Below are 19,593 nucleotides of genomic sequence, written 5' to 3'. Positions count from 1 at the left end.
ATTCAAGAAGAGCAACTCGGCTACTTGAAATTGAGATAAATCCAATCGTAATTTAATTTAAATTTTACATAGACTAGACATACATATACATAAAATTGATTTAGATGATGAAGTGCATCAACAAAAGAGAAAAACTTAAATTTTCATTATATGAGTTAATTTTAAAGGAACTTATATTTCATAGTTAGGGATTCATAGGATAACATTAGTTATTTCATAGGAATTGATTGCTTTTGAGCTTCAAGCTAATGTTCCAGACCTGGACACCATCTCTTTTCTTACGCCCCTGATAAAATGAAATAACAGCATTTTTCTATTTTGCCAATAACCTCAAAAACTCACACATTTAATAATTGACTTTTAATATGTTAATATATCAACACTCAATCAGTAAAAAAGACAAAATAAAGAAAAATGAAAAATATCCCAATCGGTACTACTAATTATCCGAAACATGAAACATAACTAAAAATGATTACTTTACTTCAATGTGCAATTTTTAACAACAGTGGACTAGGGCTACAACGCAATTCGACTAACGCGAAATGTCTATATAGAGCGAGTTTTACTCGAGGAACGAATTTTGCAGCTGACACGAATTCCTCACCCGCTACACGAAAATTTTCTTAACGGAAGCGCAGGGCTTATATCACCTTCTTTCTTGGGTACTAAATATTAGTTTGATTGCATGTGCAAATGGCATTAATACCGAAAGCTTTTTGCTTAACGGGCAAAGTTTGCAGGAAACGGGAAAAAAAATCGTTTCTTTCTTTTTAAGCCATGCTCTATTCAAGGCGAATATTGGGAAAATGTGAAAGTTTCTATGCCAAACAAAGTAATGGCGTCAAACAGATACAACACATGACGTCAAAATTATATGTTAGAGATCAGCTCGAATTTTTCAGTCTTACGAATCTGATTGGTGCAACTTTTACTCGCGTAAGACTTGCACCAGTCAGATTCGTTTGAAAATGCGTTTTTTTTAAAACTTGATTCAAAAGTAGTTTCCAGAAATCGCTACAAACTACTTTTTTTTTGTAGCGAACTACTCGCTACTCTACTTTTTTTAAAAAGTAGTGCGCTACACTACAAACTACTAAAAAATGTAGCTACTACAGTAGCGTCGCTACTTGTAGCGCGCTACTTCCAACCACTGGGTAAAACATTCAAAAGTTATAGACGGCTTTCGGTAACGATTTCTCAACACATTTAGCGCACTTCACTCTGATATTTTTTGCAAAATATTGAGTCCTGCTGTTTAATAGGATCAGTCAAACTCTGATTGCCTGTGATTGACATCATTGAGAGACGGGGAGAAAAAATCACGCATGCGCACAAAAGTTTAAAATTGGCGCATGCATGTCCGCTCGTTTCATATCCGTCAGGTTTTCAGACAAGAAAAAGAAGGTCAGATGTGTTTAGAACAACCCTTGCATTTGCACGTGACCCTTGCGCAGAGCGATGCATTCCCAAGTAGCACTTTGCATTTCGTAAATGTTTTTATATGGCTGTTCTAACGCTGACAACCATTTTAAAACGTTTACCAAGCGGGTTATGCTACATGGGTTAACGCCTACTTAAAGGAGACTGCCTTTTCTGTCGTCTTCAATGAATAGAAGAGCTGGACTGAAGAGAATTTGGTTCGAGTGCACGGATGATCACCGAGCAAGTCTGACCTACGATTTTGGATACATCCGAAGAAAGTGATGAGCAAGCTATCTACTCGATAAAAATAAAGAAAGGGATAGGTTTAAAAATCGTATAGTTCTTGACTAGGGAGATACCGTAATTGGTAAGCTCTGTGTTTTCCCAATTTTTCAAGTAGATAGATAGTCTCTGCTGCAAAAGAAAGCAACGAGATTTTTTCCTTGGTTGGATACATTTAGAAATACTGTGATTCGAGCTAAGCACTCTCTGCAGTATATCGTACAATCCGTATATGAGCAATTTAAGAATAAAGAGATTTTAAAGTCTAACTGAGCCTAAAGGGAGCATATTTTGATGCAACACGTTTTCAAAATATGTCAAGACACGTAGGGTACTTCGCAAAAAAAGAATTTTTTTTTCTAAAATGAGAAAATAAATAAAGAGTATTGAATGGAAAACAGCAGTATTCTTTTGAAATTGTGTAAATAAACCATTTATTGAAAGTACATTTTTAGCGCAATCACAACTACAAACAAATGAGAACGGCAGAAACAACGAACGCGGAAGAATCATGTGTTTCAGAATTTTTGTAAACTTTTCAAGTCAAGAGAGCCATAAATAGATATGCTTTCAGAGATATGCGAAGCTTCTCACGTAATTGTAACTCCTTAAGAATATGCAATACCTTACTCATTCAAAATAGTTAAACATATAAGATCTAAAAATTCAATTGTTCTTATAAAATATGCAAGAAACTGGAATAAACCTGCGATCCTTCCTCTAGTTGATGAACTTGTAACTTCTGACTGGATGACTCGGGGTTTTTGAATATGTATACCTAAAAATAAATTAATATAAATAATTATGTTATGTTAGTGTTCTACCACCGACTAGGCGAAAAGAGAAATAACCAGTTTTTAGACAAAACGAGTGCTACCATGGATTGTTGGGATGTAACCTACTGTTTTACGAGTCAAATCACGTTTTAAAACAAAATAACCAACAAAGTTTTGGCCGTTTTTGCTTTGTTTTTCAACGAAATTATAATAGTGATGCCAATTAATGTACCGCATGTTTTAAATACCTTTTAGGCGAGACTCGTAGAAAACGGAAAAATAGAAGGGCTAAAGGAACTCATACAGTCTTGTTTGTTTTACAATTTCAATGTTGGCTTATTAGCAACTGCATCAGCTCGTTGTATTTGTCAAGCGTTTGAGGATAGTTCTGCGAGTGAACGTACTCTATGTCATTGGTTCCAAAATTTTCAGGGCTGGAAACCTGTCCCTTTGTAATGAAACTCACAATGTATGTCCATAGGCCTTAGTTGACGAGTCCCTGAAGGCTAAGGGAGGATAATATATAAACGGTGAACTTGAAAGACAGTTTCACGTTTCCAATGAAGCGGCTAGTCTTCATCTGCACCTCTTATTAGGTAAGCAAGCCGTAGAGATTGAGCAATTATGCACAAGATCCAGCAAGTGGTGGCGTGTGTTAAGTTGATTTTTTTTTCTTGGATATCATACGGCGACTCGTTTGGGAGATTTTGTGCTACCCACCTTACAAAACCTGACCTGCGACAACAAATGACCAGCTCTTTCACTGATTGGACAATCAGCTGCATGAAGAATCCTTCATTAATGAAGCATAACTGTGTCAAACTCTCAGACTTCTTTGCGTTCAATACTGCCCCCCCCCCCCCCAAGTTTTAACATATTGGAGACAAGAGAGAAGAAGACCCTAGATGGCGTTAGAGATTACTTTGAAGACCAACAATAGGCTACATTTTCTGCGAGTCATTTTCTTGTAATTGTGTACTTTAAATATCTCTTACACGTAAACTACTGATTTTTGTTCCAGTCTTATTTTTCTTTTAGAAATAATATGGGAACAAAACAATTCCCAAATTTTTAAATTATCAAATCAAGAGAACTAAGGACATCCTTTCTCCCTGCTGGTCTAAAATATGTTGATTCTCCAAAAATGCACCGTCGTCGGACATGACAGTGGTTTTTTTTCTGATTACGTAAAAATATGCTGCTTTAAACAAAAAAACTCTTAGTACTAAACTATAGCTTTTAGAATTTTTTTTTTTTAAACTAAGTCCACCAACGTCCTCTCGGACATAAGGCGCCTTGCAGTTCAATACAACAAAGATGCAGTAGCAGAGCGGGGAAGCTCCCTGAAGACGACATCCTTCAGCACGTCGAGAAGAACGGGGCAATCAAAAAGATGCTCCCCTGTCATTTGCTTAGTCCCTTCACATAGTGGGCACAGCGGGGAACTGGCCAGTCCGATTTTAAAAAGATGGGCTTGTAAGTAGTCGTGACCAGTAATGAGACGAAAAGATGTAACCCCTTCAACTCTAGAGAGAAGGGAAAGTTGCAGTCTTGTTTGGTCTTCAAGAAGACATGCCCAAGATTTTTTGCTGGCAATGCCATGGAGAGATGAAATTCTTTTGAGTCTGATATTGTTCCCAAGATGTCGCTTGGCGTTTCGAAGAGGGATCGGGAGGCAAGGTGGATTTAATGTTGAAATCTCTTTAGCCAACAAGTCAGCTTGCTCGTTGCCATGGATGCCGCAGTGAGCTTTTAGAAATGTATACCACAAACTTGGCATAAATGTTACAATGGAGGAGAAAGAGAGAGTTAATCCTCTTTTCCCCCAGTGATATCATTAGAAAGAGGTTTCGTGCGAAGTTAGTAATCCGGACTTCGTGGAGTACAGGATTTAATAGCAATAAACTGAAATACTATGATTTTTCATCATGTAAATTTCTCAATGAATGAAACAAGTTTTTAAATCATTGAATCATTAACGATTACCATCACTTGATTTAACTATTCTACATATTTTGATTATTACACTGTAAAAAGAATTCAGAAATGTTCCTCTAAAATATAGGCTGCTGATGGTCCCAATTTCTGTCAGTAACATATCACGCAAAAACCAGGAACGTTTTCCGCTGAAATTCAGAAACCTTCCTGAAATTATCCCGAAAAATTCAGAAATATTTCCGTTTAAAGCCAGTCGTGTCTCTGGAACTTCAGAATAATCTTATGTAGGGTCAATATAATAGCTTTTGGCGTCTCCCTGATTTATCAAGAAAGTTCCAATACCAGTATTGGAAACATGGTCAAAGCTAAGACAGAATTTTACTCTCCTGCAATTCTTGCAAAGCTACGCAGTCCATGTACTTATTCCCTCCCTTTAAGAGCTTAATCAGTCTGGACTGGCCATTATAGAATTGAAAGCTAATACACTTTATAAATCCCTCATTGCTTATCGATAGTTGCTTATTGCAGTTAATTTTTTAACTGGAGAAGCTAAAAACATTTTTCACAACAGTCTCCATTCGCGCAACTTGTAGCAATTCAGAAAACTTTTTGACAATGATACTTAATGTTTCCAGGAAGTGGATAAAAACCATTGAAATCCCGAAACGTTACACGGAAATACTCAGTAACGTTTCCGATTTTTTTTACAGTGTAGCCTTTTAAGTAATTCCTTTATTAATTTTGTGTGTATTAGTTACAATCAGGGTTGCGGAGTCGGAGGGAAAATGAATGAACCCGGATCCGACTCCAACTCCGAGAATTTTCGAATCTTCGACTCCTACTCCTACCCCCAAAATCAGTTCAACTCCGATTCCTACTCCAACTTTGCAAGCACTGGTAGAGTTGCGAACTTTGAGGGTAAATGATTGACTCCGACTATCGAAATTTTAAACTTTCAACTCCTTTACCCCCAAATCAGTCCCACAGCAACTCCACGATTCCGCAGCCCTAGTTACAAAAAGATTTTTTTCACTAACTGAATACATATGAACATGTGCGTATGCAGAGGGGAGCAAGGCAGGGCAGCTACCCCCACCTTAAAAAGCTTAAAACGTTTTAATTGTAAGAAAAAACAAAAATATACACAACTGGTTAGTAGATGGTAACTTCAGTTTCAAACTTATCTGTGAGGACAAGATGAGTTCCTAAACTTATCTAGTAACTTTGTGACTGATTATGAAAGTGTATATTTCTTCTTTGAGAGTTCATTGAAAAAAGAAAGCTAGCGTTTTGTGAAAAAGTTAAAATTTCAAAGAGATCTCAGGCCCGTCATTTTTTTGAAAGAAGGGGAGGGGGGGGTGGCAAGGGTGCATACTAATACAAAATACATATACAAATGCACAATTAGTGTTTCCAAAATGTGGAGGGGGAGGGCAATTGGCCTCGTGATACGACCTTGCATACGAACATTATAATTGCGAAATAAGGAATAATAATTCTTGAAATTATAACTTTCTACAGACACTTGTGGGCTTCTATAAGCGTTCCTGTTGGGCAGAGGTGCCGGGACCACAAGAAGGGAGCGATGTCTATAGAGGTGGAGCACGAGAATAACGAAAATAAAAAATTGTTAAATGAAAAAAAAACCCGACTGCGTAAAAACAAAAAAAAAAAAAAAAAGAAAAATGTATCAGCCCAGTAGTTTAGAATGCTATTAAGTACTACTGAATAACTGCACCATTGAAATAGTTTTATATTCGTACACAGATAAGACATATCATAAATTCAAAAACAGAATAGAAGGATCAACAGTCGAGGCCCATTCCTTTCTGAATGAAGAAACCCCGTAAAATTTGAATGGGCCCCGACTGTTGATTCTTCTATTCTGTTTTTGAATTTATGATATGTCTTATCTGTGTACGAATATAAAACTATTTCAATGGTGCAGTTATTCAATAGTACTTAATAACATTCTAAACTACTAGGCTTATACATTTTTCTTTTTAGTTTTTTTGGTTTTTACGCAGTCGGGTTTTTTGTTTTTATTTAATAATTTTTTATTTTACACTTTTTAGTTAATTTTCATTGACTTAGTTATTACGATTATAAGACGGTACATTTCGCAAACTTGTCATTTCATTGGGAGAGTTTGTTTGTATCGTGAGGTTTATTAAGTAACTCTTGCGGTGATCTAAACTACTGATAATTAGTCCCTCTAGGGACCTAACTCGGCTTAAAGCTACATGTGCTTGACCTTCGGCAAAAATGCGCGAACTTAAGTCAACCACAGCACAGCTATATAAACAGCCTGTATAACTCATGATGACGCAAAATCGGAAACGTCGTCAGTCAAATCTTTCTCGCAAAACTAAAAAAGTCTCTCAAGAAAGTACACGTCGCGAAACTCAGTCCCTTGAATCAAGGGAAAAACAAATGCAACATGTGAGAGATGAAAATCGAATTAGTAGACTCTCTTTTGGTGCTTATTTTGATGAGGACTACAATCTGAAAGTCTTGCCTTCGTTATGCAAAATATATTTTTTATTACAGTACAGAATACATATAAAGAACACATGGAAGAATTTACATCAGAAAGAGGGGAAAGTACATCCGTAGCAAAGGTGTCTTGACCCACCGCTTCAAGTGGGAGAAGCAATCGCTTAGACCACTCGGCCACTGAGACCCCAATTAGTAGACTTAGTAAACAAAAAATTCAGGCAGTGAAAACTACCTGCATTTGTCGCACGCAGGTAGCGTGCGAAACAGTGTGCGACACCCAGCGTGCGTCGATTCCAAACTGACAAAATGGCAACTGGTTTTTCAAATGGTACTTTTGATTACTGTCATGTGTTTAGTGACACTCCCAAGGTTAAGACAAATCGATTGACGTAAGAATTACCAAAATTGGCCAAGGCGTTTAGCCTGTAGAACGCTACATAGGAACAGACATACATTCATAGACTGATAAACACATTACCCTCCTTTGCGTCGCGCACGCGCAGTCGGGTAAAAAGGATGCTGAAAAATTAAATCATTTTCTAAAAGGAAGGAAAAACAAAAAGCATTTTGAGATAATAAATGGTAACACATGTATGTTAATGCTAATATAACATTTTCATGAAAAGGTCGTATTAATGTATCAGTGTATTTTTTGTTTTAGTTATTACCTTATGAATACCACATTCGTTGTTACACTTTTTCTTACCGTTATTGATCCGTTATCTTATAAACTAGCATTATTAGTTCTATTAGTAAAATTTCTATGCTTCATTAACGGAATTAAAGTTATTTACATGAAAGCAGTGAAGTTGAGCAAAAAAATCAACACCCAGTTTTATGTAACGTAAAAGTATATCATAAAGCACAACACTATAATAATTTTATGAAAAGCCTCTTAATAATCAAGGTTTTTATAAGTTGATGTTCGTTCAGTTATTTCACTCAAGAATTGACTAAAAAAAGTATTGAACTAAAATATCATTTAATGAGAACAGCTGGAATATTGTTAGAAAAAAAAAAATACAAACACATTTTCATAGCTTTTGCGAGAATTTTTATTCTAGGTTGCAGAGCTTTAACAGCGAAGTACTCACAATAGGTTATTATTAATTTTATTTTTTGAGGAGGGAATCGGAGGAGGGTGATGGTGTGTTGATGCTAATTGTGATTGAAAACTAGGCAAGGATACTAAAAGGTTGAGAACCGCTGTTGCATATAGTTTTTTATACATACAAACCTTCTTTTTTTTTTGCAGTAAAGTTTCAAAAACCAGACCTAATGTGGTCCGAAAGTGTAGACGAGTTTGAAAATTTCGCTTTTTTTTTCTTTAATTGTAAATGCGCTTAATAGGTTTTTCGCGCGAAATATTTTCGTCTTTCCAAGGTGTGGTTGAGTTTCCTAGAATCTTCCGGGTTATCGTACGTCGAATTTGCACAACTCTGCTGTTTATCATTTGTAGTGGGAAACATGTTTTGAGGAAAGTGAATAAGCTATTTGTTTTTTGTTTGTATTTTGTTATCGGTGCTGTTCACACATTTAAAGAGAAAAATGATAGATAAAGGTGAGACTGAAAGTGTTCCTTGATGGGTAATAATCCTGAGTTTGACGTCAATAAAAGCATATTAGATTTAAGAAAATGTTTCACCGGCAATCAAGAAATACGAAAATGTTTCTTTGCATACGTACTGTATCGCAACTGGAAGGTTTTTTTTTTTTTTTTTTTTAAATTTCATTTTGTTGTTATTTTTTAAGGGGTTAAGTTTTTCAGTCTAATTACAAAAAACTCCATTTTTTTACACAACTTACTTATTCTCAACTATTTTGTGAGTTCGAGTGTTAAAAAAAAAGACCAGACTTTTTTACATGGTATAAGATAACTTTCTTACATGTACTTACCCTACCGTGGCACCAAGCCTCTCTAGGTGAGCCAGCCGCAACATAGAAGTCATTTCCTTCATAAAACTTGCCTGTTGTTACGGAATAGCCTTATAACATAATAGAAATAAATGTGTTATATACGTATGAAACTGCAACCAAAAAAAACATTTGCAAATGAATGATAAAATATCTTGCAAGCACTTTTCTTATTTTTAATTTTTGGCTCAAACGCATCAATTTAGTAACATTTATTGAAGTGCTTTGCTAATGGTCTATTAGTTTTTCTGCTTCTTTTGTGCTTTAATTCTATTGTAAACTGTTTGCTAAACACATGCATTAAAAAATAATAAATGGAATAAATAAAAATTATTTCAAAAAGATTGTGGAAAAATATCAGAAAATGATATTTGGGTGAACTTACAAGAGGTGAATTCCATTAAAAAGAAGACATAACACTTGAATTTTAAAAATTAATATTCTGTCACTTGCCATACCATATACCATTCTTTTCAGAAATAAATGAATTTCTTGAATCCTAACCTGTTTTTTCCATGTAGTTTGATGAGTTTCAGAAAATCAAGGGCAAAATCAAGTTTTCTCTTTGTGTGTGTACAGAGCGAAAAATCTTTTCTTTGTTACATAGTGTAATTTCAATCAACTTATTATCAGAATATAATAGTTATGTTAACTTTTATCTTTTGAATGTCTAGTTGAACTTTTTGCTAAGTAATTTAAAATTTCTTTTTTTTTCAACCATGAAATAGGCCCATTTCTAAGGTCACAATTTGATGTCGTTCCGTTACCAAAATACTACATCTCAGTTAGTTCACCACAAATCTATTGGGTATAAAAACAAATGTTTTTTATGCAAATCAGAATTATGTCTCTTGTCAATGAGGCATAGCTATAATTTGAATAGACATTTAATTTAAATGATTTTTAATGGTAACGGAAGGACAAAAAAAATATATGGTAACGGAAGGGCATTTATCTATAAACTGATGCAGGGTAAAATTTTAGAATGCTAGTGGAAAAGGAACTATTGTTTAAGGTTAGTAGTCCTATTTAAAAAATATAAGTAATATTTCTACAATAACTATGTGTTCTTTCATTAAAAAAATAAACTTTTATCTATTTTTTCAAAAAGATGTTTCGTGTTTTTATTTCTTCTAATGTATGTGCCAATAAATACTTAAAATAAATGCGCCAATAATCATGAAAACTCCGCTTAAAAATTCCTAAGCACATGAAAATCATTTTGATACGACATGTTTGTGAGATGACAAGACAATTAAAGCAGAAACCGTTGCTTACAAACTTGTTATTTATATTGGAACAATACAATATTGAAACTACTTTCAGATTTGTTGCCACAAGTCACAGGAAAGGATTGCTGAGAACATTGGTTTAACCGTTAAACATATTGCGAAGACTTCATTCGGATGGCCGACGTCGATGTTACCAGAGCAGCTAAGCTCTTTTGAACACAGTCTCAATTAGGATATTATACTTAAAAGTTAAATAACATAGTAGGCAAGGCCTAATAAATTAGGATTTAAGCCTAGCTGCATTTTACTTGAAGATCGCAGGTTAGGCCCACGTCTTTAAAGAAAAGTAAAAGTTATTAAATAATTAAAATTATCTAGAGACCAAAAATAGGAAACAGTGTCAATAAGTATTCTTCCGAAAAAACTTAATGATTTAAAATGGATCGTCAGCCGAAGCAAGCAGTATTCACCGTCAGATTTGTGAGATTTGAAGTAGCGCATTCAAGGACGGCCGTAAATCCGCCGCAGTAAGTCACGCCTACTCAACAAACAGTAATGGCGGGAAGCCCTAATTTGGTAGTATCAGAGAAGGAATGAAAATAAACTGGTAGTAAGAAAAAACGCAAAAGTGAGTTAACTAATTGCGCAGTTCTAACAGCAATTTCTGGAGGGGCATTGTTAACGTATAAATAACATTATTATTTGATTTAATTGAAACAGGGGGGACTTGTTGAATAGCATTAACAATGCTAGAAATTTTGGGAGAAGGACTCGAATTAGTGCAAGTTTCAGTTTTATTTTTTCGATTCATGGAATCAATAAGATTTTGTCGTTTTGGATAATTCCTAAAGTTGACTAGATGTTCACCCTTGCAGTGAGAACATGAGGATGGTACGTTTGAGGGTTTTCGGCAATCTTTAGTTTTGTGCTGTCCTGCACATACAAGGCAAACCGGAGGTCGAGCACAACTAAACGAGAAGTGAAATAATCCTTGGCAGTTCCAACACTGCATAATGTCTTTTTTTCTAAGGGATTCAAGGGTGATATTGTAATTCCCTAATCTCTCAGGTGATCAAATTTTGTCATTAGTGTCTTGACCTTTCAAATAAATGAGAAACAAGGGCAGCTTGTTTTTTTCCTGGCCAATTTTACGTAATTGCGTAACATGCTGGGGGACAAATCCTAGTATGGTTAGATTATCAGAAATCCAATCCATATTAGTTTGAATGGGTAATCCATGGATAACAATCTAAAGTTGTTTTTCTTCTGGTAATCTAAGAGTGTTGTTATGTATGTTATTTTCGTCAAGGTACGTTTTTAGTTTTTTATGAGCTTATAAACTAGGCATGGAGCACATAATCTTATCATGTTAAATTTTGCCGCAAATTGTGACACCGGCCACTTCAGAAAACAATTTTAATCGACTATTAGAGTCGTTTATTCCGTCGGCCTAAATCTGGGAAACTTTATTTTTCTTTGGTCTGGATTTCTTAAAAACTATGAAATCATTTTCAGTTCTAACTTCAAAATTATTAGTTTCTTCCGTAGAAGAAAATGTTTCACTTTCAGAGTCAGTTAAGGATACCGATGGGCAATCAACTTTAACCGAAACAGGATCAATTTTTTCCTCATTTTCACGTTTGACAATATTTTAAAATTTGATTTGTGAATAAAAACATTATTAATTTCTTTCTTCTGCTTCTTTTTTTTGCGTTTATTAACAACTTTCTTAGGAGATAAAGAGAGTTCTTCGCTAGTAGTTGTAACTTTAGCAAAATGAACTTCATTTTGAATTTTTGGGACGGATTCGCAAAATTTAATGTCAAATTTTACATCACAAAAATCAGTAATAGTTTCATTTTCGACCAATGGAGGTTTCTCTACCTTACTGGGAATAGCCTCTGTAGTATTCGTAGCAGAGTCCACTGTTTTAGGTTTGGAAATTAATTCAAAAACTTCATTAATTTTTGAAGTATTATCTTCATGCTTAGCCTGGAGTGATTCGAAAATTTCTAATTGGTTACAAAGGGAGATTAATACCTGAGTTGTGAAGGGCGTTGCATTTCAAATCAAAAGGTCTGAATAAAAGTGTTAAATCGATTTAGATTGAACTTATACTCAAAAAGTATATTATTAACAAAAGATAATAAATCTTCAAGATCAATCAATTTAGAGTCAGAATTTAGTTTAGTTTCAAGTAAATTAATTTCAGATAGATAATTCTGCATGAGACTAGGTTCAAGAAAAGAACTAGCACTCACCACGCTTCCATCGGAGTCAGCAGGCGGGTTAGGTCGTGGCCTCTCGTATGCCACGGTTAGGTTGAAGAGAAGAATTGAAAGTCGGGGTTGCGTATTTGGTATGGGGCTTTGAAGAATTTTCATCATCAATATTCAAAAAGACATTCCTTTTCGTTTTGCCCTAACCATACGACTTACTGACCCCCTTCTTCAGATTCAATAGCAGCACACGGCGAGGTGTCGCGCTGTACTCAAGATTTGGAATAGCTCATGGCGGAGCTGTCTCAGGGACGACCTCTCTCAACGAAAGCTAGTATGATCCTCACCTCATTCAGACATGATCAGACTCTAATAGATTTCGAGTGAATGACGTACTGCGAAGAGATCAGTAAATTCAAAGATCAACTTTCAAAAAGATGGATCCATTCTCATCCTGACACTCAAAATATGCACTATTTTAACCTTGTAACAAGTTATGTTATTGAATATAGTGAGTACTTCAACATATTGAATTAGATTTCACTTCAAAGTCAACAGACTGGCAGTTATAAATAACGTTAAAAATGAAGATACAGCTGAATCAAAAACACCAAATCATGAGAATATGCCAAAGGATTCATTAATGTTTGGACAGGTTTTGTTAGTTGAATGGAAATGAAAGAAATTAACAAAGAGCAATGTCGGACAGGTACTTCATATCGAAGATAAATGCATAGAAATATCCTATTTGAGAATACGTAATAATGTTGGAATGATCTTTGTGTTCCCTGAGAAAAAAAAAAGTTATATGGATTTTGATAAAATTATTGAGTATTTTATGAATTCAGAATTGTAATAGATGGCTCAGGCAGTAGATATCATTGTTTTAGACTGGTGTATTAGTTGAATAAATAATTGTATTGAAATGTACCAAGTTAAATTGTTTTGGACTTCGTGTCCTTCCATTACCCTTAACAAGTACATAATTTATATGCTGAAAATAATTATTTTTAAAAAATACAGCTGAAACTGTAATGATTGAACATTCCTGCATGTGCCCTAAGTTTTATAGAATTTTCCCTTTGTAGTTTGGCTGAACTTTCGGGGAGAACATGATAGCGTGAATATCATGTCCCAAGAATGTCTTTCCGTTACCGTTTTTTACATTTGATTTAAAAAAAAGTTACAATTAAAAAATTCCTGGTTTTGGCTTTTTTAGCAACTTACTATGATGTGCATAAAAGTCTATGCATCAATTTTTGAAAATATATGTATTTTGATAGGCTCACAGATAGAAATACATCGATTTTTTTCTAAAACTGTCCTTCCGTTACCGCTGGAATTCACCAAGAAACATAAAAAAAAAAATCTGAAGAAAAGTTTGAGGGCTAAAATTTAATGGTAAGTTACCTTCCGCTAAGTTCAAAGTTGTGCTCATTATCATCAAGTTTGTGCCCTTTATCAAAGAAGTTGTCTTTCAAGATGACATCTCAAACATAAACACTCGCTCTCTTTTACAGCAATTATTTACTTCAATCAGTTGGTCACATGACTTTAGCTTCAATTCTATGATTACTTTATTTCACGAAGGTGTTTAGAAAAGTAAGATAACAAGAACTCTGACGGCTGTACAGCTTCTCTGTACGAATAAAAATCACCCTGAAGATAACGAAGATGATTAGAGCTTACAAACGGTGTCGGTAGATGGTCCTGAATGTCCACTTACAAGACGGAAGTCAGTTAGAAAATGGCTATATTCGCGGAAACATGGGTAACCGTAAATGCTGCCCATTAATGTGCCACACTTGGGTCGACTGCGAGAGGCAATTTGCCGTCAACGACCAGGACTGCTTACAAGAGGAGTTTTGTAGTTGCATGACAGTGCCCAACCGCAAACGACCACAGATACACGCGATTTGTTCAGTGGGTGGAGATGGGAAAGGCTTAAGAGTGACGGTGAAAGCGTCAGCGTTTATGCATTTGAAAATCCGATTGCATCCGCTTCCGTAACACTCGCTCATTTTTGTCTACTATGCCATTATACCACTTAAACCTTAAAAACCCTTTGTAGATTGTTATTTTCAACCCTTCTCATACCTTATTTCTAGTTGAAGCCTTGAACTCTCTCATCATTGCCACGCCCATTTCCCGACTGAGTGTTTTCAAGCGATCGCGATCCGCGCAAATGCCCTTCACCTTCTGCCAATACGGGAAATTAAAGATGCTTATACTCAAAGCCCTACATAGTGTTTAAAGCTGTTATATTAATTTACTAGCGGTACCCGCGCAGCTTTGCCCGTAATAGGAAATTAAAAGGTCATTTGGTTCGCCTGTATGTTTACAAATAATGGATGATGAATTTCTCACCAATATGCTATGATAATTTGCTCGGCCACGTTATGGTAATTTGCTCGTCCATATTACGGCAATTTACACGTCCATGTTATGATAATTTCCTCGATAAAATGTTCTTAAAATTGGAATAGAGAAAGAACAAAATCGAATTTTCGAAAAATCTCTTCGAGGTGCACACCCCTATTCTACAAATTAATTTTGTGCCAAATTTCATAAAAATCGGTTGAGCAGTGTAGGCGTTATGCGCGTCACAGACATCCATATATCTAGACATCCAGACAGAGATCCAGATTTTCAGCTTTATTATTAGTCGAGAAAAATAATTACTGCTATTTCTAGTGTTTAAAATGATTATCAAAGCTCAAAAAACAGTTTTAGATAATTGGTTTTAGTTTTTAAATTGATTTTTATAAAAAATACCAAGCTGCTCCGCAAAATTTCAAAACGTTCCTCAAAATCACAACAGACGCTCCTCAAATTGTTTGGCAACCTGTTTATATAATACCATTTGGTAATATTGGACTTAAACTCTTCAAGTAGTAAAATGGTGTTCGTCATAAGATAATAAGAAGTAACCATTCGCATGACAGCTAAACAAAATATACGTGCAGCAAGTTCTGAAAAAATAAATCTATTTTCCTTCCATTGACACTAGTGCTATTATTTGCAAGTGAAAAATTGATTTAATAGCATCTCATGAGCTCCAGTGTGCTTCTTATTGCTTTTTGACAACTCCATAGGGTGGTGACAACGAGTGTTTTTTTTTTTTTACTGTAACGCAATTATCTTCGCGTGGCATTAATTTTCGCGAACTGCTCGTATTAACGTTCTGCCGCGTATGACAAAGGTAAAAAAAAAAAAAAAAATGCTGATCGATTACTTTTTGAAAAGAAAAAGGGTTGACAAGAAAAGGAAAAATTTTAAATTTATATTTAATTATGAATGCAAAAGAAAAAGATATAGAAACGTTTTTCGAATTTTCTCCTCATTTTTTTTAACCAAGCAATATTTTAAAATTAAATATGCACTAAATAAAAACGCTAAACATAAACAATCTTTGTATGATACAAAATACTATTTTTTTACCTCAAAAATTATTTAAATTATTATCCATATTATGCTCATATTCAGCATACAAAGTGTTTCTCTATAGCAGACGAGATTTTTTACATAAAAATTTATTTTATATTTTTATAAAAATATTTTGTTTTTTTGCCACTTTTGATTAATTTCTATAGAACACTTATAAAGAAATGTTTCTATGAAATGTTCCATGAATTTATATAGAAAACATTTGTAAAAAATTTTTTTCCACCACGTTCCCCTCAGATTTTGTTGAACACTTGTCTGAAGAATATTTCTTATGGAAATTCTTTAAATTTATACAGAACTCTATAAAACATTTTAGTAAGGGTAAGGTTAGAGGCACGTTTTTTGTTTACTCTAAGGGGAAAAAATCTGATACTTCGTCTAACTAATGTTCCTATTCTCGTTAGCAATATGTTTTTGATTTTCATAGTAAAGTAATGGTTCCGATTATCTTTGACTCAATAAATCATACTTGCTTAAAACTGGAAAGCCAACGACCTGTTAGAATGTGTTTTCCCACTCTACCAGTTTTTATTCTACATTCCCTGGTATATACAAAGATTGTTCATCGACCGGTGCACAGACAGCAAACTCATGTATTCACGTAAACACCCACTCTCGCCTGAGGGTGAGTGTACACCCAAATAGAAGGTATATAGAAGGAGAGGGAGATATAGGTCGTAGATTCTCGGCAACCCAGTCCCTTAACGAGTTTTTGGAACTCTGATGTAGTTCGGTCCCCTTTTCTTGGTTCCCATATGATTGTTTTTAATGAAATTACATCCTTTTTTTTCGTTGCGCAAAGCTAAAACCTCATGCATTTCAATGTTAATTGTTTTGCCATTGCTCAGTTAGTTATTTCATACGTTTAAAATTTACGATTCACTGAAAAATACTGTATTTTGGGCTATAGGTGACTACAAAAATGGAGATAAAAGCAAAGGTGATTATGTTCCATTGTTTTCCGATATTCAAACGCATCGGGAAAATTATTTGCAGCAGTCAAGATACACTTAAATTTTAAAATGCTAAAATATATTTCAAAGATTATGCAAGTCGTATTAAGAAACTAAAATCCAGGCTTTTAGGAACGAAACCAAGCTGAAGATATCTGAAATTACAGAAATGAACGCCTCTATTAATCTAAAACTAAGGATAAAAAAAGGTGGAAAAAGTTAATAAATATCAGATTAAATCTTAAATATCAAGTTGTTACTTTTTTTTGAAAACATTAATGGTTTAGATTTTCATCTTAATTCTAATGTGATATTTGTACTTTATGACGATAAGCAACTCCTGCACCCTCCGAAATTACACCTTTTGTTCAAAAAGCTTCGAAATAACTACCCAAGAGAAAAATTTTCATGCTACGCAATGCGCCGATTCCAGTCGAAAAGGAATCAGATTACGTCACAGCTTCCACCGCCCGATGTTTGTTCACTAATTCTGACCTACTTCTCTTTCTATATACCTTGTTCCAAATAGAGGTTTTTAAAAAAGCCGACTCCTGTAACGCGTAGAGTTGCCGTACTGGTGATTTTTTAAAAAAGATCCGGATTGAGTATACAAAATCAGGTTCAGATTTTTTTTCTTGGGGCAGTGAGCACTGGTTCGTAACTATCCTTATGTATAAGCGCATATTAATTTGCTACGAATCTATATTTAGAGGATATTTTCAGTTTGTTAGCTCTGTAGTATGCAGACAATTTCGAGAAAGAAAAAAAAATGATATTTTTGAACAAAAAGAAAGAAGGAAGTTTAAGTGAGTCGGCGATTCCTTCCATGAAGCTATCATTTTTATTTATTTATTATTGCACTGAAGTTTGCCATAGATTTGCGTTATCCACTGAATGATTAAATTTCGTTAATAAAAGTTTTGAAACGTATATTTTGGCGACTCTCAGTTAGGCAAATTATATTACAGAATCTTAACGCTCCTAAATGATATTCAAAGACGTTTCCTATCTAACAGTTTTTTTTTCATGCGGTTCTTCCCGTCGCGTCTCAATAGAATTAATCCGCCGAGCAGTTCACTTATCGGCAGTCCGTCCCGACCATCCCGTTTTTTGACGTGACGGACTGCCGACGAAAGCAGAGCAGCGTTCACATACGGTCGCCGCACATCAATCACGTGACTGAATTCCCCCGCCAGAGAGAAGCGCTCTGCTTGGTGGAAACCAATGAAATGCCGTTCTACTTTTGACGGCCGTCAGATATCAAGGTTCTTCTGATCGAAACCGGTCCCGTCCAAGATGGCTTGCTGTCATGGCAACCAGCAAAGAAAACCTGTTTCGGGAGGAAAGAAACGTGATGGACGGAACGGACTGCCGATATGTGAACGGGCCCTCCCATTCGGATGCCGTCTATCGGGGACTGTATTTGCACTGGTGGATACTTTTAGGTGTTTTCCGTATTGTTTTTTCGTTCTTGTGCTGGCGCTCTATTGTGGGTGGTTTTTCCCTCTGTGTCCCCCTCAAACTTTGTCCCCTGCCTTCTGGTAGAATCATTTTCCCCATATTTAGGATGCTATTACACAAAATTTTGACAAAATGGGGTATATGTTGCCAAATGGAAATGTTGCGTCAAACTGCTAAGCTACAGGGTGTCCTGAAACAGACTGACTGCTTTCTAAAAATTATAACAGGAAAACGGTTAATGATAAAAAATAAGTTCTTGCAGAAAGTTCATGTGCTGGGCCGTAAATGTTTCCCACAGAGTTATGAATTTTAGTTCCAAATTTTTTCAATGGATGGCACTGCAGATAGTAAGCCTGTAAGTCAAAAACAAGGAATTAAAATTCACCGATTTTTCCTTCGATTGTGACATGTGATTGTAGTCGACGGTCGATCTTTTAAAAAAGTTGTTATGTAACTTTGATCATTAAAAACACTTTTGAAAAAATTATGATGCAATGTTCAATCTTTCTTTGATTCACGAGCTTACTACCTGCAGCGCCATCTATTGGAAAACTTTTGAACTAAATTTTACCACTTTGAATGGGAAAAAAATTACGTCCTGTCACGTGAATTTTCCGCGAGAATTATATTTTTATTATTAATCGTTTTTCTGTAATACATTTTTGAAAACAGTCAGTCTTTTTCAGGACACCCTCTATTTACTAGGAGTGAAGTAATTAATATGCCAGAGTTTCCCAAACTGTGGTCCGTGGACCCACGGGGGTCCGCAAAGCCTATACCAGGGGGTCCGCGGTGCGATCCAGCTAAAACTTTAAATATAATTGAGATTGAAGGTGAGTAACGATATTTTAATTTAAAAAGAAAGCACATTTATGAGGAATAAAAAAGTTCTTGCTTAAGTACACGCAAGACAAAGCAGCCCCCCCCCCTTCGGAAATCTCGAAAGTAAACACACTACTACTACTACACATTAATTAGTTTTTTGTGCACGACTTAACACACTTAAACCAAGCTAACAATGTTCTGTTCATTAACTTCAAAAGTTCCTTTTTATTAGTAAACTTGTTGTAGAAATTTGGTCATACCATTTTTATTCCTAATTGAATTTCAAATAGAATTTTACTTCCATAACTCAAAATAATAATGTAAGAAAAGAAAACCAGACAAGAACTCTGACAAATATACAGAACAATGAATAAATAAATTTAAATGATAAAAAGCGTAAAAATATATTAGAAAAAAATAGACTTAACTGGTCAAATATTTTTTTTCCAGTACGCCGGGGGGGGTGGGGGGGGGGGGGGGGGGGGGGGGAGTCCGCGAAGTTCGTTTTTTTTCTGGAGGAGGTCCGCGGAGGTCTGAAGTTTGGGAACCTTTGTAATATGCTATTGCTGGAAATTTTTCGTACACAGTTTACAAAATCGGTAAAAATATTTTTTTCTTTCTT

Source organism: Uloborus diversus, chromosome 3 (assembly GCF_026930045.1).
Source record: "Uloborus diversus isolate 005 chromosome 3, Udiv.v.3.1, whole genome shotgun sequence".
Classification (NCBI taxonomy): Eukaryota; Metazoa; Arthropoda; class Arachnida; order Araneae; family Uloboridae; genus Uloborus; species Uloborus diversus.
The sequence above is the reverse complement of the archived record's forward strand: the minus strand, read 5'-3'. Positions refer to the sequence as shown.